General features: G+C 44.9%; 10 non-coding genes across 10 annotated transcripts; all 10 read right to left on the bottom strand.

Moving 5' to 3' along the window:
* Window positions 1-6,673: 6,673 nt before the first annotated feature.
* On the bottom strand, window positions 6,674-6,745 carry TRNAG-CCC (transfer RNA glycine (anticodon CCC)). Its single transcript has one exon. It is a non-coding gene; the product is annotated as a tRNA-Gly (tRNA).
* Window positions 6,746-9,823: 3,078 nt separating this feature from the next.
* TRNAG-CCC (transfer RNA glycine (anticodon CCC)) lies at window positions 9,824-9,895 on the bottom strand. The gene has a single exon. It is a non-coding gene; the product is annotated as a tRNA-Gly (tRNA).
* A 1,525-nt stretch (window positions 9,896-11,420) lies between these two features.
* On the bottom strand, window positions 11,421-11,492 carry TRNAG-UCC (transfer RNA glycine (anticodon UCC)). Its single transcript has one exon. It is a non-coding gene; the product is annotated as a tRNA-Gly (tRNA).
* A 1,533-nt stretch (window positions 11,493-13,025) lies between these two features.
* Window positions 13,026-13,097, bottom strand: TRNAG-CCC (transfer RNA glycine (anticodon CCC)). Its single transcript has one exon. It is a non-coding gene; the product is annotated as a tRNA-Gly (tRNA).
* A 1,526-nt stretch (window positions 13,098-14,623) lies between these two features.
* Window positions 14,624-14,695, bottom strand: TRNAG-UCC (transfer RNA glycine (anticodon UCC)). Its single transcript has one exon. It is a non-coding gene; the product is annotated as a tRNA-Gly (tRNA).
* Window positions 14,696-16,226: 1,531 nt separating this feature from the next.
* TRNAG-CCC (transfer RNA glycine (anticodon CCC)) lies at window positions 16,227-16,298 on the bottom strand. Its single transcript has one exon. It is a non-coding gene; the product is annotated as a tRNA-Gly (tRNA).
* Window positions 16,299-17,823: 1,525 nt separating this feature from the next.
* TRNAG-UCC (transfer RNA glycine (anticodon UCC)) lies at window positions 17,824-17,895 on the bottom strand. Its single transcript has one exon. It is a non-coding gene; the product is annotated as a tRNA-Gly (tRNA).
* Window positions 17,896-19,414: 1,519 nt separating this feature from the next.
* Window positions 19,415-19,486, bottom strand: TRNAG-CCC (transfer RNA glycine (anticodon CCC)). The gene has a single exon. It is a non-coding gene; the product is annotated as a tRNA-Gly (tRNA).
* Window positions 19,487-21,011: 1,525 nt separating this feature from the next.
* Window positions 21,012-21,083, bottom strand: TRNAG-UCC (transfer RNA glycine (anticodon UCC)). The gene has a single exon. It is a non-coding gene; the product is annotated as a tRNA-Gly (tRNA).
* A 1,523-nt stretch (window positions 21,084-22,606) lies between these two features.
* TRNAG-CCC (transfer RNA glycine (anticodon CCC)) lies at window positions 22,607-22,678 on the bottom strand. Its single transcript has one exon. It is a non-coding gene; the product is annotated as a tRNA-Gly (tRNA).
* Between the last annotated feature and the right edge of the window lie 255 nt (window positions 22,679-22,933).

Genomic DNA, 22,933 nt, shown 5'->3' with positions numbered 1-22,933 from the left:
TGTACTAGTAACAGCCCATACCCAAACTGAGTCTCCTCCTGAAAAGGTTGGTGGGTCTGTGATGGCCACAGCCCAAACTCAAACCGATACCTGGGTAGTGAAGCCTGAAATGATGGATCACTCCACCCAAACAGAGAGCATTGAGGAGGAAGAGAAATCTCCCTCCCACCAGACTTTAGGAAAGGATCAGCCTCCTCAGGGAACTGATCTTACCCCTGATGAAGGAACTGTCCCAGAGGTTGTTAGGCCTGGCCTGACAGAGCCTCTGATGGCAGTGGACCCTTCTCAGGAGGGACCCAGTCTGGAGCAGGTAACCTGCCCCTCTCTACCTTGCCTTACTCAGCCCAGGGCTGCAGAGGACAAGAAGGACAGTGAGACCCAAAGGGCCCCCTGTCAAATAAAGCACCCCCATCAGCAGATTAGGGGCACCGAAACTAGTAGCCCTAGTGAGGTGCAAGCTTTAAAAACTCCTGAGGGATCCCCCTTAAATGTAGTTAGGGACCTCCCCCAGATGGATATTGTTGGGCACAGCCAAACCTGGGACCCTAAGGGCCCAAACCTGACCTGTCCCTCCAGTAAGCCAAACAGAGGGACCCAGCCTCCAGCTTTAGGTAGCCAGAGGTTGACCCTGAGAGCACAGTGCAACTCAGTCAGAGAAAGAAAGGCACACATGGTGGAGAGTGATTGGAGGAAGCTGAGCCCTACAGAGGAAGCTCACTTCAGTACTCCATCTCAACACCAGCCTTTGACTTTGCAAAGACACACCACAGGTAGAGATTCCCTATGGTGGAGACCCTCCGATACCCTTAGGGTGAGGGATTGCTTAGTGGACCATGAGACAGGGGGTTACCAAGCCAGAGCTGGTACTTCCTTATATGGCCACTTAGGCAATATAGGCTTACCTGGTCAAGGATAGCCTTATCTCCTTTCGTTTGGGGGGGGGTTATGTAGGAAGGTGGATATCTGACTATGGTTACCCCCAAACTTTTTGCCTGGTGTTTAGCTGGTTTTTGACTTAGTTGGCCTGGGATCCTGCTATTCAGGGCCCCAGGCTGATTGCTCTCTCCTTAAAATGGACTCCATGTACCTTAGGTGCATAACACAATTGGAATAGGGTTCACCTTATAGGCCCCTGTAACAGTGTACCATAGGTACCCAGGGCATAGGTGTAGCCAAGGCCTGCCAGGGGCTGCAGCATGTATTGTGCCACCCCTGGCCTGGCCTCCATATTTGACACAACTGGCTGATCACTCAGCTGGGGTAAGTTGGTGTAATCACCTCTTACTTAGGTACAGTATGTCTGTGCCTAACCCTAAACTGGACACATATGTTCCTATCAGCCACTCCTATGGAAGGCCTCATCAATGCTGGAGGCAGAGTGCTTGGAAATATGTGAGATGGTGCTCTAGCATGAGCTGAGCCTGTCTGCAGCTGTCGGGAACCACTCCCTAAGCTGTTCCGGGATATTGCCATACCATATACTCTTAAGTGCATTATAATCCTCGCGGTTAAATGCTATCTTTGGTTTGGCTTTATCAAAACATGTCGAGTAAGGTGTCATACGAATTGGAATACTATCCCCTCGCCAGTTCTGGCGACGGGGATAGCATTCCACCCTTCTAGAGGGACACGACATGTGTGTAGCCTTAACCCCGGTTAAAGTTAAACAGAGCCTCAGCTTCACAAAATGGACGCTGCCACCACAGACACAAGTCTGGCCTCCTGCTGCTGACTGAAACTCGGCAGATGGTGGCCTGGACAAAGGGTTTCCTGCCTTGGGAGGTGCGAGCACCACCCCAGACAGGATTTTGTGTATTAGGTAGGACAGGGCTGAAAAGAATCAGACATGCCCGGGGCACACAAGGTGTCCCCGTGCATAGGCCAGTCCAAACCGGTTCTGGGGCCTTCCAGCCCCAGTCCTGGCGCGGAGCTGGACAAAGGAAAGGGGGTGTAACCGCCCCCCTTCCTGGTTCCACCCAGAGGAGGGACCTAGTAGGTGATCCACCCCCAGTTTGGGAATAAGAGGGGGAGCAGTGCCATTGCACAGCAGATCATCCCGAAATCAACTTAAACTAAGAAGAAGACTGGACTTCGACATTCTGCTGCACAGAAGACTGAAGAAGAATCTCCCTTGTGGCCAAGGAGTGACCACCCTGTGAACACAGGCACCAACCAGCAACTCGACGTCTGCTTTGCCGCCGCCTCCCGCCGGAGCCCGAGCCCAGAGCCCGACAAGAACCAGATTCCCAGACCTCTCAGAGCCCGATCCACAGTCCCTGCAAAGAAGGGACCCGTGGAGGCACCGAGTGACGTGGGACCGGACCTCTTGGAAGACACTCGTAAAGCTGACTGCGCAGCTTCTGAGGCATCCTCGACGTTGTGCTTTGGGGACTGAGAACCCCCACCACCGAGCAGCCCTTGCACCGAAGATCAGCCCCCCAGCATCTCCACGATCTGCGTGGGGCCCTTTTGCACTGTGCCACTCGACGCGCCATCCCGGCCACTAGCCACGCGGCCAGCGGCCATCTTGGCGACGAACCCGAAGATTTAAACAGCAGGTCTGGTTGCTCCAGACCTACCCAAGCTCCTGTGAAAAGGAGCACCCGCTCTGACCTTGCTGGTCCGAGTGAACAGCATCTTTCAACTTCTGCGTGGCTTGCATTTGCCAAGGCCTGTTTGCTCCGATCAGGTCGCCGACACCGCCAACAGCGAGAAGCCTACGTGGGACAGCTCGTGACCGACTCCTGGACGTCCTCGACCCCGGGTATCCACGTGGCTGCAGAAAGAAGCTACCCGACAACGCCTGTTTGCACCCGACATCACCTGGTTCCACTCTGGTTCCACGGCAGTCACTGGCTAGTGACTTTGAACACTGTCCCCTCTGCTTTCAGGTCTTCACATCTACAGATCCACCCTTGGATCCACCGGAACTCTTCTCATCGAGCCGCCTGCAGCATCTCCTGCTCCAAGCACCATCGACCAGCGTGACGAAACCCGACACATCTTCGACCCTGTGCACCCGCTTCCTGTGGGTGAGGTAACTCAGCTCCGCCGGTGCTCCTGCACTGGTACACATCCCAAGGGCCTGTGTTTTAAGTTTCAGCTCCGTAGGTCACTCGGAAGGTTCCTAACTTTCTAACTTTGTGCTTTTTACGCACCATAGACTTTGTATTGAGAAGTGCGTGCACTTTGAACACTGCACCCGAGTCCCGTGGGCCTCTCCCGACTTAGTTAACTCCAGTCTCGAATAGCTCCAGCGATTCCCAAGGCCCTAGGCCTCTTCACTTTCCTTTAGGTATCTCTTATACCACTTATTTAGTATATGGTTTAGGTGGCCCCTAGGGCTCATCCATATTGTGCAACTTTTGTGTATTTTAAACTGTCTTGTGATTTTACGCTTGTGCTTCTGTGCTCATAAAGAGTCCAGGGGATTTTAATAGTTAATAAATCAATATATATTTTCAATATATATCTGTGTGGTGTCCCTTTCATTTGGTATTCAAGGGGGTTGTGTATGGTAGAACAGCTGGCTTCACATGCCTTTCAGAGTTTAGCCTAAGACTGCTTTGTCCACGTTACCACTAGGATAACTGGTCTACAAGGTTGAATTACAACCATCATCATAAGGGTTGCTTGGCATGGTACAAAGTGATCACTAGAACTAGTGAGCATTATATACCAGGCCAACTTCTCACAGTAAGGAACTGGGGATTGAAACCAAGGACAAAGTTGTGCAGAAGAGAAGAAATGAAAAGCAACAGTACAAATAGTAGAAATCAGCATATATAGGCAGCATGGGAAGCAAAGCAGGGAAGAGAAAGAGAGAACATTCCATGAAATGCCCAGGAGATAGATAAGAGCAGAAAAAAAGGGAAGAATGAAATTCAAAGCATGCCCAGAAAGTTGTGTGAAGCTCCCACCAGTCATTTATGGTTATAGTTGTGTGTCTTTGCTTTCAAAGTACAGGGTTGATCCTTTCACGAACACTCTTGTATTACACAGACATAGATAGTTGAGAAGTCTTTTTTCACATAGCTGGCACAAGCTTGCGCTTTTCCTTTCTGGCAGTGTGGAAATGACAGCTTGGTCCTTGGAAGGAAAATCAAGCAAAATTAGCAGAGGATGGTTTCGATCCATCGACCTCTGGGTTATGGGCCCAGCACGCTTCCGCTGCGCCACTCTGCTCGTTTGTGAAAGTGTTCTCTTTATGCAGATGAGGAGGCATTCATAGGAGTGAAGTGGGATTGGTCGGGCTCTCACCTCATTTGCCTAATTATATCGCAAGGCATGCTGGGTGCAGAAAATCTTCATCTTCCCCTCTCACAATCAGTCATAACTGAAAGTCCAGACCCTCTTAGGCACTAGCCGTTTCAGGCCTTTATCAAGACAGCAGCTCTCCGACGCTCTCTGTCTCTCTCTCTGAGATCCTAGTGCTAGCATGCTCAGGATTTGGCTTTACCTGGGAGCCAGAGATCTACCCGGTGAGGGCTTGCCCGGTGTAAGGCTTTTGAGCGTTTGGGAGCGTTCGGTACATGAGAGGACGTTGGACTGGAAACTGTGTAAATTTGAAGCATCCAACCTTCCTGCTGCAGTCGGAGGATCTTTCCATGGACATCTGCCTTTTGGATTCCTCTAAACTTGCCCTCTGATGAAACATTTTTTGAGCTGCAGTTACCTCCGACGTCTACAAGGTGGCGCTACATTCAGGTGAGGGCACAAGTATGCACAAAATGTTGGCGACTTTTGCCAGATTTATCGATGGATCTTGCATATTGTTTTCAGAGGCTAGATATTGCCTAGGAAATGCTTTTTAACATAGAGATGCTGGAGTTATAATGTGTGGTCGGGCCTCAGCCCTTTCATTGTCTGCCCACTGTAAATATTTTTTATCAGCACATGTGAGTGGTGACTCTGCTTTATGAAACTTATCATATATTAGGACAATGAATATAGCAGAAGGGGCGATTGAGATGCTTGCCTACATATTTGTTTATTTTTTATATAACGGCTGATTAATCTGTTCATTATATTTCCATTTTGTGACATGTTGCATTAAAATATATCCTGCTTTAAGAATATATTAGTATTTGTACTGCGTTGGCCGGGAATTGAACCCGGGTCAACTGCTTGGAAGGCAGCTATGCTCACTACTATACCACCAACGCCCTCTGATCTGTGTGCTCTCGGTTCTAAACATTAGGACCCTGAGTTCAATGACTATCTTGCACCAGCTTGAATGGTGCATTTGGTTTAGATACCAACATGAAAAGCAATAGAAAGTTTTTTGCAGAGGGTAAGGAACTGGGATTGAAACCAAGGACAAAGCTGTGCAGAAGAGAAGAATGGAAAGCTGCATTACAAATAATAGATAATAATATATAGAGGCAGCATGGGAAGCAAAACAGGGAAGAGAAATACAGAACATTCAATTAATTGCCCAGGAGATAGATAAGAGCAGAACAAAAAGGGAAGAATGAAATTCAAAGCCTGCCCATAAAAGTGTTTGAAGGTCCCACCAGTCATTTATGCTTATTATTGTGTGTCTTTACTTTCAAAGTACAGGGTGGATCCTTTGATGATCCCTCTCTTGTATTTCAGCAGACACAGATATTTGAGAAGTCTTTTCTCACATAGCTGGCACAAGCTTGTGCTTTTCCTTGCTGTCAGCGTGGAAAAGACAGCTTGGTCCTTGGAAGGAAAATCAAGCAAAATTAGCAGAGGATGGTTTCGATCCATCGACCTCTGGGTTATGGGCCCAGCACGCTTCCCCTGCGCCACTCTGCTCTGTTGTGAAAGTGTTCTTTTTATGCAGATAGGGAGCATTAAGCAGAGTAGCGTGGGATTGGTCCGGCTCTCACCTCATTTGCATAAGTATATTGCAAGGCATGCTGGGTGCAGAAAAACTTCATCTTCCCCTCTCACAATCAGTCATAACTGAAAGTCAGACACTCTTAGGCACTAGCCGTTTCAGACCTTTATCAAGACAGCAGGTCTTGAACCCTGTCTCTCTCTCTCTCTCTCTCTCTGTGATCCTAGCACTAGCATGCTCAGGATTTGGCTTTACCTGGGAGCCAGAGATCTACCCGGTGTGAGGCTTTTGAGCGTTTGGGAGCGTTGTGGACGTTGGACAGGAAACTCTGCGAATTTGAAGCATCCAACATTCCTGCTGCAGTGAGCGGCTCTTTCCATGGACATCTGCCTCTAGGATTCCTCTCAACTTGCCTTCTGATAAAACATTTTGGGAGCAGCAATTACCTTCGACAGCTACAAGGTGGCTCTACATTCTGGTAAGTGCACAAGTATGCACAAAATGTTAGGGACTTTTGCCAGATTTATCGGTGGATCTTGCATATTTTTTTCAGAGGCTAGATATTGCCTAGAAATGCTTTTTAACATAGAGATGTTGGAGTTATAATGTCTGGTGGGGCCTCACCCCTTCCATTGTTTGCCCACTGTAACATATTTATTACCAGCACATGTGAGTTGTGACTCTGCTTTATAAAACTTATCATATATTAGGACAATGAATGTATCAGAAGGTGCGATTGAGATGTTTGCCTATGTATTTGTTTATTTTTTTATATATGGCTGATTAATCTGTACATGAAATTTCCATTTTGTGACATGTTGCATTAAAATATATCCTGCTTGCAGAATATATAAGCATTTTCACTGCTTTGGCCGGGAATCGAACCCGGGTCAACTGCTTGGGAAGCAGCTATGCTCACCACTATACCACCAACGCCCTCTGATGTGTGTGCTCTCGGTTCTAAATATTACGTTGCCGAAATCAATGACTATCTTGCAACAGCTTCAATGGTGCATTTGGTTTAGATACCAACATGAGAAGTAGTAGAACGTTTTTTGCAGAGGGTAAGGAACTGGGGATTGAAACCAAGGACAAAGTTGTGCAGAAGAGAAGAAATGAAAAGCAACAGTACAAATAGTAGAAATCAGCATATATAGGCAGCATGGGAAGCAAAGCAGGGAAGAGAAAGAGAGAACATTCCATGAAATGCCCAGGAGATAGATAAGAGCAGAAAAAAAGGGAAGAATGAAATTCAAAGCATGCCCAGAAAGTTGTGTGAAGCTCCCACCAGTCATTTATGGTTATAGTTGTGTGTCTTTGCTTTCAAAGTACAGGGTTGATCCTTTCACGAACACTCTTGTATTACACAGACATAGATAGTTGAGAAGTCTTTTTTCACATAGCTGGCACAAGCTTGCGCTTTTCCTTTCTGGCAGTGTGGAAATGACAGCTTGGTCCTTGGAAGGAAAATCAAGCAAAATTAGCAGAGGATGGTTTCGATCCATCGACCTCTGGGTTATGGGCCCAGCACGCTTCCGCTGCGCCACTCTGCTCGTTTGTGAAAGTGTTCTCTTTATGCAGATGAGGAGGCATTCATAGGAGTGAAGTGGGATTGGTCGGGCTCTCACCTCATTTGCCTAATTATATCGCAAGGCATGCTGGGTGCAGAAAATCTTCATCTTCCCCTCTCACAATCAGTCATAACTGAAAGTCCAGACCCTCTTAGGCACTAGCCGTTTCAGGCCTTTATCAAGACAGCAGCTCTCCGACGCTCTCTGTCTCTCTCTCTGAGATCCTAGTGCTAGCATGCTCAGGATTTGGCTTTACCTGGGAGCCAGAGATCTACCCGGTGAGGGCTTGCCCGGTGTAAGGCTTTTGAGCGTTTGGGAGCGTTCGGTACATGAGAGGACGTTGGACTGGAAACTGTGTAAATTTGAAGCATCCAACCTTCCTGCTGCAGTCGGAGGATCTTTCCATGGACATCTGCCTTTTGGATTCCTCTAAACTTGCCCTCTGATGAAACATTTTTTGAGCTGCAGTTACCTCCGACGTCTACAAGGTGGCGCTACATTCAGGTGAGGGCACAAGTATGCACAAAATGTTGGCGACTTTTGCCAGATTTATCGATGGATCTTGCATATTGTTTTCAGAGGCTAGATATTGCCTAGGAAATGCTTTTTAACATAGAGATGCTGGAGTTATAATGTGTGGTCGGGCCTCAGCCCTTTCATTGTCTGCCCACTGTAAATATTTTTTATCAGCACATGTGAGTGGTGACTCTGCTTTATGAAACTTATCATATATTAGGACAATGAATATAGCAGAAGGGGCGATTGAGATGCTTGCCTACATATTTGTTTATTTTTTATATAACGGCTGATTAATCTGTTCATTATATTTCCATTTTGTGACATGTTGCATTAAAATATATCCTGCTTTAAGAATATATTAGTATTTGTACTGCGTTGGCTGGGAATTGAACCCGGGTCAACTGCTTGGAAGGCAGCTATGCTCACTACTATACCACCAACGCCCTCTGATCTGTGTGCTCTCGGTTCTAAACATTAGGACCCTGAGTTCAATGACTATCTTGCACCAGCTTGAATGGTGCATTTGGTTTAGATACCAACATGAAAAGCAATAGAAAGTTTTTTGCAGAGGGTAAGGAACTGGGATTGAAACCAAGGACAAAGCTGTGCAGAAGAGAAGAATGGAAAGCGGCTAGAAGAGAAATACAGAACATTCAATTAATTGCCCAGGAGATAGATAAGAGCAGAACAAAAAGGGAAGAATGAAATTCAAAGCCTGCCCATAAAAGTGTTTGAAGGTCCCACCAGTCATTTATGCTTATTATTGTGTGTCTTTACTTTCAAAGTACAGGGTGGATCCTTTGATGATCCCTCTCTTGTATTTCAGCAGACACAGATATTTGAGAAGTCTTTTCTCACATAGCTGGCACAAGCTTGTGCTTTTCCTTGCTGTCAGCGTGGAAAAGACAGCTTGGTCCTTGGAAGGAAAATCAAGCAAAATTAGCAGAGGATGGTTTCGATCCATCGACCTCTGGGTTATGGGCCCAGCACGCTTCCGCTGCGCCACTCTGCTCTGTTGTGAAAGTGTTCTTTTTATGCAGATAGGGAGCATTAAGCAGAGTAGCGTGGGATTGGTCCGGCTCTCACCTCATTTGCATAAGTATATTGCAAGGCATGCTGGGTGCAGAAAAACTTCATCTTCCCCTCTCACAATCAGTCATAACTGAAAGTCAGACACTCTTAGGCACTAGCCGTTTCAGACCTTTATCAAGACAGCAGGTCTTGAACCCTCTCTCTCTCTCTCTCTCTCTCTGTGATCCTAGCACTAGCATGCTCAGGATTTGGCTTTACCTGGGAGCCAGAGATCTACCCGGTGAGGGCTTGCCCGGTGTGAGGCTTTTGAGCGTTTGGGAGCGTTCGGGACGTGAGTGGACGTTGGACAGGAAACTCTGCGAATTTGAAGCATCCAACATTCCTGCTGCAGTGAGCGGCTCTTTCCATGGACATCTGCCTCTAGGATTCCTCTCAACTTGCCTTCTGATAAAACATTTTGGGAGCAGCAATTACCTTCGACAGCTACAAGGTGGCTCTACATTCTGGTAAGTGCACAAGTATGCACAAAATGTTAGGGACTTTTGCCAGATTTATCGGTGGATCTTGCATATTTTTTTCAGAGGCTAGATATTGCCTAGAAATGCTTTTTAACATAGAGATGTTGGAGTTATAATGTCTGGTGGGGCCTCACCCCTTCCATTGTTTGCCCACTGTAACATATTTATTACCAGCACATGTGAGTTGTGACTCTGCTTTATAAAACTTATCATATATTAGGACAATGAATGTATCAGAAGGTGCGATTGAGATGTTTGCCTATGTATTTGTTTATTTTTTTATATATGGCTGATTAATCTGTACATGAAATTTCCATTTTGTGACATGTTGCATTAAAATATATCCTGCTTGCAGAATATATAAGCATTTTCACTGCGTTGGCCGGGAATCGAACCCGGGTCAACTGCTTGGGAAGCAGCTATGCTCACCACTATACCACCAACGCCCTCTGATGTGTGTGCTCTCGGTTCTAAATATTACGTTGCCGAAATCAATGACTATCTTGCAACAGCTTCAATGGTGCATTTGGTTTAGATACCAACATGAGAAGTAGTAGAACGTTTTTTGCAGAGGGTAAGGAACTGGGGATTGAAACCAAGGACAAAGTTGTGCAGAAGAGAAGAAATGAAAAGCAACAGTACAAATAGTAGAAATCAGCATATATAGGCAGCATGGGAAGCAAAGCAGGGAAGAGAAAGAGAGAACATTCCATGAAATGCCCAGGAGATAGATAAGAGCAGAAAAAAAGGGAAGAATGAAATTCAAAGCATGCCCAGAAAGTTGTGTGAAGCTCCCACCAGTCATTTATGGTTATAGTTGTGTGTCTTTGCTTTCAAAGTACAGGGTTGATCCTTTCACGAACACTCTTGTATTACACAGACATAGATAGTTGAGAAGTCTTTTTTCACATAGCTGGCACAAGCTTGCGCTTTTCCTTTCTGGCAGTGTGGAAATGACAGCTTGGTCCTTGGAAGGAAAATCAAGCAAAATTAGCAGAGGATGGTTTCGATCCATCGACCTCTGGGTTATGGGCCCAGCACGCTTCCGCTGCGCCACTCTGCTCGTTTGTGAAAGTGTTCTCTTTATGCAGATGAGGAGGCATTCATAGGAGTGAAGTGGGATTGGTCGGGCTCTCACCTCATTTGCCTAATTATATCGCAAGGCATGCTGGGTGCAGAAAATCTTCATCTTCCCCTCTCACAATCAGTCATAACTGAAAGTCCAGACCCTCTTAGGCACTAGCCGTTTCAGGCCTTTATCAAGACAGCAGCTCTCCGACGCTCTCTGTCTCTCTCTCTGAGATCCTAGTGCTAGCATGCTCAGGATTTGGCTTTACCTGGGAGCCAGAGATCTACCCGGTGAGGGCTTGCCCGGTGTAAGGCTTTTGAGCGTTTGGGAGCGTTCGGTACATGAGAGGACATTGGACTGGAAACTGTGTAAATTTGAAGCATCCAACCTTCCTGCTGCAGTCGGAGGATCTTTCCATGGACATCTGCCTTTTGGATTCCTCTAAACTTGCCCTCTGATGAAACATTTTTTGAGCTGCAGTTACCTCCGACGTCTACAAGGTGGCGCTACATTCAGGTGAGGGCACAAGTATGCACAAAATGTTGGCGACTTTTGCCAGATTTATCGATGGATCTTGCATATTGTTTTCAGAGGCTAGATATTGCCTAGGAAATGCTTTTTAACATAGAGATGCTGGAGTTATAATGTGTGGTCGGGCCTCAGCCCTTTCATTGTCTGCCCACTGTAAATATTTTTTATCAGCACATGTGAGTGGTGACTCTGCTTTATGAAACTTATCATATATTAGGACAATGAATATAGCAGAAGGGGCAATTGAGATGCTTGCCTACATATTTGTTTATTTTTTATATAACGGCTGATTAATCTGTTCATTATATTTCCATTTTGTGACATGTTGCATTAAAATATATCCTGCTTGCAGAATATATTAGTACTTGTACTGCGTTGGCCGGGAATCGAACCCGGGTCAACTGCTTGGAAGGCAGCTATGCTCACCACTATACCACCAACGCCCTCTGATCTGTGTGCTCTCGGTTCTAAACATTAGGACCCTGAGTTCAATGACTATCTTGCACCAGCTTGAATGGTGCATTTGGTTTAGATACCAACATGAAAAGCAATAGAAAGTTTTTTGCAGAGGGTAAGGAACTGGGATTGAAACCAAGGACAAAGCTGTGCAGAAGAGAAGAATGGAAAGCTGCATTACAAATAATAGATAAGAATATATAGAGGCAGCATGGGAAGCAAAACAGGGAAGAGAAATACAGAACATTCAATTAATTGCCCAGCAGATAGATAAGAGCAGAACAAAAAGGGAAGAATGAAATTCAAAGCCTGCCCATAAAAGTGTTTGAAGGTCCCACCAGTCATTTATGCTTATTATTGTGTGTCTTTACTTTCAAAGTACAGGGTGGATCCTTTGATGATCCCTCTCTTGTATTTCAGCAGACACAGATATTTGAGAAGTCTTTTCTCACATAGCTGGCACAAGCTTGTGCTTTTCCTTGCTGTCAGCGTGGAAAAGACAGCTTGGTCCTTGGAAGGAAAATCAAGCAAAATTAGCAGAGGATGGTTTCGATCCATCGACCTCTGGGTTATGGGCCCAGCACGCTTCCGCTGCGCCACTCTGCTCTGTTGTGAAAGTGTTCTTTTTATGCAGATAGGGAGCATTAAGCAGAGTAGCGTGGGATTGGTCCGGCTCTCACCTCATTTGCATAAGTATATTGCAAGGCATGCTGGGTGCAGAAAAACTTCATCTTCCCCTCTCACAATCAGTCATAACTGAAAGTCAGACACTCTTAGGCACTAGCCGTTTCAGACCTTTATCAAGACAGCAGGTCTTGAACCCTCTCTCTCTCTCTCTCTCTCTCTCTGTGATCCTAGCACTAGCATGCTCAGGATTTGGCTTTACCTGGGAGCCAGAGATCTACCCGGTGAGGGCTTGCCCGGTGTGAGGCTTTTGAGCGTTTGGGAGCGTTCGGGACGTGAGTGGACGTTGGACAGGAAACTCTGCGAATTTGAAGCATCCAACATTCCTGCTGCAGTGAGCGGCTCTTTCCATGGACATCTGCCTCTAGGATTCCTCTCAACTTGCCTTCTGATAAAACATTTTGGGAGCAGCAATTACCTTCGACAGCTACAAGGTGGCTCTACATTCTGGTAAGTGCACAAGTATGCACAAAATGTTAGGGACTTTTGCCAGATTTATCGGTGGATCTTGCATATTTTTTTCAGAGGCTAGATATTGCCTAGAAATGCTTTTTAACATAGAGATGTTGGAGTTATAATGTCTGGTGGGGCCTCACCCCTTCCATTGTTTGCCCACTGTAACATATTTATTACCAGCACATGTGAGTTGTGACTCTGCTTTATAAAACTTATCATATATTAGGACAATGAATGTATCAGAAGGTGCGATTGAGATGTTTGCCTATGTATTTGTTTATTTTTTTATATATGGCTGATTAATCTGTACATGAAATTTCCATTTTGTGACATGTTGCATTAAAATATATCCTGCTTGCAGAATATATAAGCATTTTCACTGCTTTGGCCGGGAATCGAACCCGGGTCAACTGCTTGGGAAGCAGCTATGCTCACCACTATACCACCAACGCCCTCTGATGTGTGTGCTCTCGGTTCTAAATATTACGTTGCCGAAATCAATGACTATCTTGCAACAGCTTCAATGGTGCATTTGGTTTAGATACCAACATGAGAAGTAGTAGAACGTTTTTTGCAGAGGGTAAGGAACTGGGGATTGAAACCAAGGACAAAGTTGTGCAGAAGAGAAGAAATGAAAAGCAACAGTACAAATAGTAGAAATCAGCATATATAGGCAGCATGGGAAGCAAAGCAGGGAAGAGAAAGAGAGAACATTCCATGAAATGCCCAGGAGATAGATAAGAGCAGAAAAAAAAGGGAAGAATGAAATTCAAAGCATGCCCAGAAAGTTGTGTGAAGCTCCCACCAGTCATTTATGGTTATAGTTGTGTGTCTTTGCTTTCAAAGTACAGGGTTGATCCTTTCACGAACACTCTTGTATTACACAGACATAGATAGTTGAGAAGTCTTTTTTCACATAGCTGGCACAAGCTTGCGCTTTTCCTTTCTGGCAGTGTGGAAATGACAGCTTGGTCCTTGGAAGGAAAATCAAGCAAAATTAGCAGAGGATGGTTTCGATCCATCGACCTCTGGGTTATGGGCCCAGCACGCTTCCGCTGCGCCACTCTGCTCGTTTGTGAAAGTGTTCTCTTTATGCAGATGAGGAGGCATTCATAGGAGTGAAGTGGGATTGGTCGGGCTCTCACCTCATTTGCCTAATTATATCGCAAGGCATGCTGGGTGCAGAAAATCTTCATCTTCCCCTCTCACAATCAGTCATAACTGAAAGTCCAGACCCTCTTAGGCACTAGCCGTTTCAGGCCTTTATCAAGACAGCAGCTCTCCGACGCTCTCTGTCTCTCTCTCTGAGATCCTAGTGCTAGCATGCTCAGGATTTGGCTTTACCTGGGAGCCAGAGATCTACCCGGTGAGGGCTTGCCCGGTGTAAGGCTTTTGAGCGTTTGGGAGCGTTCGGTACATGAGAGGAAGTTGGACTGGAAACTGTGTAAATTTGAAGCATCCAACCTTCCTGCTGCAGTCGGAGGATCTTTCCATGGACATCTGCCTTTTGGATTCCTCTAAACTTGCCCTCTGATGAAACATTTTTTGAGCTGCAGTTACCTCCGACGTCTACAAGGTGGCGCTACATTCAGGTGAGGGCACAAGTATGCACAAAATGTTGGCGACTTTTGCCAGATTTATTGATGGATCTTGCATATTGTTTTCAGAGGCTAGATATTGCCTAGGAAATGCTTTTTAACATAGAGATGCTGGAGTTATAATGTGTGGTCGGGCCTCAGCCCTTTCATTGTCTGCCCACTGTAAATATTTTTTATCAGCACATGTGAGTGGTGACTCTGCTTTATGAAACTTATCATATATTAGGACAATGAATATAGCAGAAGGGGCAATTGAGATGCTTGCCTACATATTTGTTTATTTTTTATATAACGGCTGATTAATCTGTTCATTATATTTCCATTTTGTGACATGTTGCATTAAAATATATCCTGCTTGCAGAATATATTAGTACTTGTACTGCGTTGGCCGGGAATCGAACCCGGGTCAACTGCTTGGAAGGCAGCTATGCTCACCACTATACCACCAACGCCCTCTGATCTGTGTGCTCTCGGTTCTAAACATTAGGACCCTGAGTTCAATGACTATCTTGCACCAGCTTGAATGGTGCATTTGGTTTAGATACCAACATGAAAAGCAATAGAAAGTTTTTTGCAGAGGGTAAGGAACTGGGATTGAAACCAAGGACAAAGCTGTGCAGAAGAGAAGAATGGAAAGCTGCATTACAAATAATAGATAAGAATATATAGAGGCAGCATGGGAAGCAAAACAGGGAAGAGAAATACAGAACATTCAATTAATTGCCCAGCAGATAGATAAGAGCAGAACAAAAAGGGAAGAATGAAATTCAAAGCCTGCCCATAAAAGTGTTTGAAGGTCCCACCAGTCATTTATGCTTATTATTGTGTGTCTTTACTTTCAAAGTACAGGGTGGATCCTTTGATGATCCCTCTCTTGTATTTCAGCAGACACAGATATTTGAGAAGTCTTTTCTCACATAGCTGGCACAAGCTTGTGCTTTTCCTTGCTGTCAGCGTGGAAAAGACAGCTTGGTCCTTGGAAGGAAAATCAAGCAAAATTAGCAGAGGATGGTTTCGATCCATCGACCTCTGGGTTATGGGCCCAGCACGCTTCCGCTGCGCCACTCTGCTCTGTTGTGAAAGTGTTCTTTTTATGCAGATAGGGAGCATTAAGCAGAGTAGCGTGGGATTGGTCCGGCTCTCACCTCATTTGCATAAGTATATTGCAAGGCATGCTGGGTGCAGAAAAACTTCATCTTCCCCTCTCACAATCAGTCATAACTGAAAGTCAGACACTCTTAGGCACTAGCCGTTTCAGACCTTTATCAAGACAGCAGGTCTTGAACCCTCTCTCTCTCTCTCTCTCTCTCTGTGATCCTAGCACTAGCATGCTCAGGATTTGGCTTTACCTGGGAGCCAGAGATCTACCCGGTGAGGGCTTGCCCGGTGTGAGGCTTTTGAGCGTTTGGGAGCGTTCGGGACGTGAGTGGACGTTGGACAGGAAACTCTGCGAATTTGAAGCATCCAACATTCCTGCTGCAGTGAGCGGCTCTTTCCATGGACATCTGCCTCTAGGATTCCTCTCAACTTGCCTTCTGATAAAACATTTTGGGAGCAGCAATTACCTTCGACAGCTACAAGGTGGCTCTACATTCTGGTAAGTGCACAAGTATGCACAAAATGTTAGGGACTTTTGCCAGATTTATCGGTGGATCTTGCATATTTTTTTCAGAGGCTAGATATTGCCTAGAAATGCTTTTTAACATAGAGATGTTGGAGTTATAATGTCTGGTGGGGCCTCACCCCTTCCATTGTTTGCCCACTGTAACATATTTATTACCAGCACATGTGAGTTGTGACTCTGCTTTATAAAACTTATCATATATTAGGACAATGAATGTATCAGAAGGTGCGATTGAGATGTTTGCCTATGTATTTGTTTATTTTTTTATATATGGCTGATTAATCTGTACATGAAATTTCCATTTTGTGACATGTTGCATTAAAATATATCCTGCTTGCAGAATATATAAGCATTTTCACTGCTTTGGCCGGGAATCGAACCCGGGTCAACTGCTTGGGAAGCAGCTATGCTCACCACTATACCACCAACGCCCTCTGATGTGTGTGCTCTCGGTTCTAAATATTACGTTGCCGAAATCAATGACTATCTTGCAACAGCTTCAATGGTGCATTTGGTTTAGATACCAACATGAGAAGTAGTAGAACGTTTTTTGCAGAGGGTAAGGAACTGGGGATTGAAACCAAGGACAAAGTTGTGCAGAAGAGAAGAAATGAAAAGCAACAGTACAAATAGTAGAAATCAGCATATATAGGCAGCATGGGAAGCAAAGCAGGGAAGAGAAAGAGAGAACATTCCATGAAATGCCCAGGAGATAGATAAGAGCAGAAAAAAAGGGAAGAATGAAATTCAAAGCATGCCCAGAAAGTTGTGTGAAGCTCCCACCAGTCATTTATGGTTATAGTTGTGTGTCTTTGCTTTCAAAGTACAGGGTTGATCCTTTCACGAACACTCTTGTATTACACAGACATAGATAGTTGAGAAGTCTTTTTTCACATAGCTGGCACAAGCTTGCGCTTTTCCTTTCTGGCAGTGTGGAAATGACAGCTTGGTCCTTGGAAGGAAAATCAAGCAAAATTAGCAGAGGATGGTTTCGATCCATCGACCTCTGGGTTATGGGCCCAGCACGCTTCCGCTGCGCCACTCTGCTCGTTTGTGAAAGTGTTCTCTTTATGCAGATGAGGAGGCATTCATAGGAGTGAAGTGGGATTGGTCGGGCTCTCACCTCATTTGCCTAATTATATCGCAAGGCATGCTGGGTGCAGAAAATCTTCATCTTCCCCTCTCACAATCAGTCATAACTGAAAGTCCAGACCCTCTTAGGCACTAGCCGTTTCAGGCCTTTATCAAGACAGCAGCTCTCCGACGCTCTCTGTCTCTCTCTCTGTGATCCTAGTGCTAGCATGCTCAGGATTTGGTTTTACCTGGGAGCCAGAGATCTACCCGGTGAGGGCTTGCCCGGTGTAAGGCTTTTGAGCGTTTGGGAGCGTTCGGTACGTGAGAGGACGTTGGACTGGAAACTGTGTCAATTTGAAGCATCCAACCTTTCTGCTGCAGTCGGAGGATCTTTCCATGGACATCTGCCTTTTGGATTCCTCTAAACTTGCCCTCTGATGAAACATTTTTTTAACTGCAGTTACCTCCGACGTCTACAAGGTGGCGCTACATTCAGGTGAGGGCACAAGTATGCACAAAATGTTGGCGACTTTTGCCAGATTTATCGATGGATCTTGCATATTGTTTTCAGAGGCTAGATATTGCCTAGGAAATGCTTTTTAACATAGAGATGCTGGAGTTATAATGTGTGGTCGGGCCTCAGCCCTTTCATTGTCTGCCCACTGTAAATATTTTTTATCAGCACATGTGAGTGGTGACTCTGCTTTATGAAACTTATCATATATTAGGACAATGAATATAGCAGAAGGGGCGATTGAGATGCTTGCCTACATATTTGTTTATTTTTTATATAACGGCTGATTAATCTGTTCATTATATTTCCATTTTGTGACATGTTGCATTAAAATATATCCTGCTTGCAGAATATATTAGTATTTGTACTGCGTTGGCCGGGAATCGAACCCGGGTCAACTGCTTGGAAGGCAGCTATGCTCACCACTATACCACCAACGCCCTCTGATCTGTGTGCTCTCGGTTCTAAACATTAGGACCCTGAGTTCAATGACTATCTTGCACCAGCTTGAATGGTGCATTTGGTTTAGATACCAACATGAAAAGCAATAGAAAGTTTTTTGCAGAGGGTAAGGAACTGGGATTGAAACCAAGGACAAAGCTGTGCAGAAGAGAAGAATGGAAAGCTGCATTACAAATAATAGATAAGAATATATAGAGGCAGCATGGGAAGCAAAACAGGGAAGAGAAATACAGAGCATTCAATTAATTGCCCAGGAGATAGATAAGAGCAGAACAAAAAGGGAAGAATGAAATTCAAAGCCTGCCCATAAAAGTGTTTGAAGGTCCCACCAGTCATTTATGCTTATTATTGTGTGTCTTTACTTTCAAAGTACAGGGTGGATCCTTTGATGATCCCTCTCTTGTATTTCAGCAGACACAGATATTTGAGAAGTCTTTTCTCACATAGCTGGCACAAGCTTGTGCTTTTCCTTGCTGTCAGCGTGGAAAAGACAGCTTGGTCCTTGGAAGGAAAATCAAGCAAAATTAGCAGAGGATGGTTTCGATCCATCGACCTCTGGGTTATGGGCCCAGCACGCTTCCGCTGCGCCACTCTGCTCTGTTGTGAAAGTGTTCTTTTTATGCAGATAGGGAGCATTAAGCAGAGTAGCGTGGGATTGGTCCAGCTCTCACCTCATTTGCATAAGTATATTGCAAGGCATGCTGGGTGCAGAAAAACTTCATCTTCCCCTCTCACAATCAGTCATAACTGAAAGTCAGACACTCTTAGGCACTAGCCGTTTCAGACCTTTATCAAGACAGCAGGTCTTGAACCCTCTCTCTCTCTCTCTCTCTCTGTGATCCTAGCACTAGCATGCTCAGGATTTGGCTTTACCTGGGAGCCAGAGATCTACCCGGTGAGGGCTTGCCCGGTGTGAGGCTTTTGAGCGTTTGGGAGCGTTGTGGACGTTGGACAGGAAACTCTGCGAATTTGAAGCATCCAACATTCCTGCTGCAGTGAGCGGCTCTTTCCATGGACATCTGCCTCTAGGATTCCTCTCAACTTGCCTTCTGATAAAACATTTTGGGAGCAGCAATTACCTTCGACAGCTACAAGGTGGCTCTACATTCTGGTAAGTGCACAAGTATGCACAAAATGTTAGGGACTTTTGCCAGATTTATCGGTGGATCTTGTATATTTTTTTCAGAGGCTAGATATTGCCTAGAAATGCTTTTTAACATAGAGATGTTGGAGTTATAATGTCTGGTGGGGCCTCACCCCTTCCATTGTTTGCCCACTGTAACATATTTATTACCAGCACATGTGAGTTGTGACTCTGCTTTATAAAACTTATCATATATTAGGACAATGAATGTATCAGAAGGTGCGATTGAGATGTTTGCCTATGTATTTGTTTATTTTTTTATATATGGCTGATTAATCTGTACATGAAATTTCCATTTTGTGACATGTTGCATTAAAATATATCCTGCTTGCAGAATATATAAGCATTTTCACTGCGTTGGCCGGGAATCGAACCCGGGTCAACTGCTTGGGAAGCAGCTATGCTCACCACTATACCACCAACGCCCTCTGATGTGTGTGCTCTCGGTTCTAAATATTACGTTGCCGAAATCAATGACTATCTTGCAACAGCTTCAATGGTGCATTTGGTTTAGATACCAACATGAGAAGTAGTAGAACGTTTTTTGCAGAGGGTAAGGAACTGGGGATTGAAACCAAGGACAAAGTTGTGCAGAAGAGAAGAAGTGAAAAGCAACAGTACAAATAGTAGAAATCAGCATATATAGGCAGCATGGGAAGCAAAGCAGGGAAGAGAAAGAGAGAACATTCTATGAAATGCCCAGGAGATAGATAAGAGCAGAAAAAAAGGGAAGAATGAAATTCAAAGCATGCCCAGAAAGTTGTGTGAAGCTCCCACCAGTCATTTATGGCTATAGTTGTGTGTCTTTGCTTTCAAAGTACAGGGTTGATCCTTTCACGAACACTCTTGTGATACACAGACATAGATAGTTGAGAAGTCTTTTTTCACATAGCTGGCACAAGCTTGCGCTTTTCCTTTCTGGCAGTGTGGAAATGACAGCTTGGTCCTTGGAAGGAAAATCAAGCAAAATTAGCAGAGGATGGTTTCGATCCATCGACCTCTGGGTTATGGGCCCAGCACGCTTCCGCTGCGCCACTCTGCTCGTTTGTGAAAGTGTTCTCTTTATGCAGATGAGGAGGCATTCATAGGAGTGAAGTGGGATTGGTCGGGCTCTCACCTCATTTGCCTAATTATATCGCAAGGCATGCTGGGTGCAGAAAATCTTCATCTTCCCCTCTCACAATCAGTCATAACTGAAAGTCCAGACCCTCTTAGGCACTAGCCGTTTCAGGCCTTTATCAAGACAGCAGCTCTCCGACGCTCTCTGTCTCTCTCTCTGTGATCCTAGTGCTAGCATGCTCAGGATTTGGCTTTACCTGGGAGCCAGAGATCTACCCGGTGAGGGCTTGCCCGGTGTAAGGCTTTTGAGCGTTTGGGAGCGTTCGGTACATGAGAGGACGTTGGACTGGAAACTGTGTAAATTTGAAGCATCCAACCTTCCTGCTGCAGTCGGAGGATCTTTCCATGGACATCTGCCTTTTGGATTCCTCTAAACTTGCCCTCTGATGAAACATTTTTTGAGCTGCAGTTACCTCCGACGTCTACAAGGTGGCGCTACATTCAGGTGAGGGCACAAGTATGCACAAAATGTCGGCGACTTTTGCCAGATTTATCGATGGATCTTGCATATTGTTTTCAGAGGCTAGATATTGCCTAGGAAATGCTTTTTAACATAGAGATGCTGGAGTTATAATGTGTGGTCGGGCCTCAGCCCTTTCATTGTCTGCCCACTGTAAATATTTTTTATCAGCACATGTGAGTGGTGACTCTGCTTTATGAAACTTATCATATATTAGGACAATGAATATAGCAGAAGGGGCGATTGAGATGCTTGCCTACATATTTGTTTATTTTTTATATAACGGCTGATTAATCTGTTCATTATATTTCCATTTTGTGACATGTTGCATTAAAATATATCCTGCTTGCAGAATATATTAGTATTTGTACTGCGTTGGCCGGGAATCGAACCCGGGTCAACTGCTTGGAAGGCAGCTATGCTCACCACTATACCACCAACGCCCTCTGATCTGTGTGCTCTCGGTTCTAAACATTAGGACCCTGAGTTCAATGACTATCTTGCACCAGCTTGAATGGTGCATTTGGTTTAGATACCAACATGAAAAGCAATAGAAAGTTTTTTGCAGAGGGTAAGGAACTGGGATTGAAACCAAGGACAAAGCTGTGCAGAAGAGAAGAATGGAAAGCTGCATTACAAATAATAGATAAGAATATATAGAGGCAGCATGGGAAGCAAAACAGGGAAGAGAAATACAGAACATTCAATTAATTGCCCAGGAGATAGATAAGAGCAGAACAAAAAGGGAAGAATGAAATTCAAAGCCTGCCCATAAAAGTGTTTGAAGGTCCCACCAGTCATTTATGCTTATTATTGTGTGTCTTTACTTTCAAAGTACAGGGTGGATCCTTTGATGATCCCTCTCTTGTATTTCAGCAGACACAGATATTTGAGAAGTCTTTTCTCACATAGCTGGCACAAGCTTGTGCTTTTCCTTGCTGTCAGCGTGGAAAAGACAGCTTGGTCCTTGGAAGGAAAATCAAGCAAAATTAGCAGAGGATGGTTTCGATCCATCGACCTCTGGGTTATGGGCCCAGCACGCTTCCGCTGCGCCACTCTGCTCTGTTGTGAAAGTGTTCTTTTTATGCAGATAGGGAGCATTAATCAGAGTAGCGTGGGATTGGTCCGGCTCTCACCTCATTTGCATAAGTATATTGCAAAGCATGCTGGGTGCAGAAAAACTTCATCTTCCCCTCTCACAATCAGTCATAACTGAAAGTCAGACACTCTTAGGCACTAGCCGTTTCAGACCTTTATCAAGACAGCAGGTCTTGAACCCTCTCTCTCTCTCTCTCTCTCTCTCTGTGATCCTAGCACTAGCATGCTCAGGATTTGGCTTTACCTGGGAGCCAGAGATCTACCCGGTGAGGGCTTGCCCGGTGTGAGGCTTTTGAGCGTTTGGGAGCGTTGTGGACGTGGGACAGGAAACTCTGCGAATTTGAAGCATCCAACATTCCTGCTGCAGTGAGCGGCTCTTTCCATGGACATCTGCCTCTAGGATTCCTCTCAACTTGCCTTCTGATAAAACATTTTGGGAGCAGCAATTACCTTCGACACCTACAAGGTGGCTCTACATTCTGGTAAGTGCACAAGTATGCACAAAATGTTAGGGACTTTTGCCAGATTTATCGGTGGATCTTGCATATTTTTTTCAGAGGCTAGATATTGCCTAGAAATGCTTTTTAACATAGAGATGTTGGAGTTATAATGTCTGGTGGGGCCTCACCCCTTCCATTGTTTGCCCACTGTAACATATTTATTACCAGCACATGTGAGTTGTGACTCTGCTTTATAAAACTTATCATATATTAGGACAATGAATGTATCAGAAGGTGCGATTGAGATGTTTGCCTATGTATTTGTTTATTTTTTTATATATGGCTGATTAATCTGTACATGAAATTTCCATTTTGTGACATGTTGCATTAAAATATATCCTGCTTGCAGAATATATAAGCATTTTCACTGCGTTGGCCGGGAATCGAACCCGGGTCAACTGCTTGGGAAGCAGCTATGCTCACCACTATACCACCAACGCCCTCTGATGTGTGTGCTCTCGGTTCTAAATATTACGTTGCCGAAATCAATGACTATCTTGCAACAGCTTCAATGGTGCATTTGGTTTAGATACCAACATGAGAAGTAGTAGAACGTTTTTTGCAGAGGGTAAGGAACTGGGGATTGAAACCAAGGACAAAGTTGTGCAGAAGAGAAGAAATGAAAAGCAACAGTACAAATAGTAGAAATCAGCATATATAGGCAGCATGGGAAGCAAAGCAGGGAAGAGAAAGAG

The sequence above is a fragment of the Lissotriton vulgaris genome, chromosome 2_1 (assembly GCF_964263255.1).
Source record: "Lissotriton vulgaris chromosome 2_1, aLisVul1.2, whole genome shotgun sequence".
Lineage (NCBI taxonomy): Eukaryota > Metazoa > Chordata > Amphibia > Caudata > Salamandridae > Lissotriton > Lissotriton vulgaris.
The sequence above is the reverse complement of the archived record's forward strand: the minus strand, read 5'-3'. Positions and strand labels throughout refer to the sequence as shown.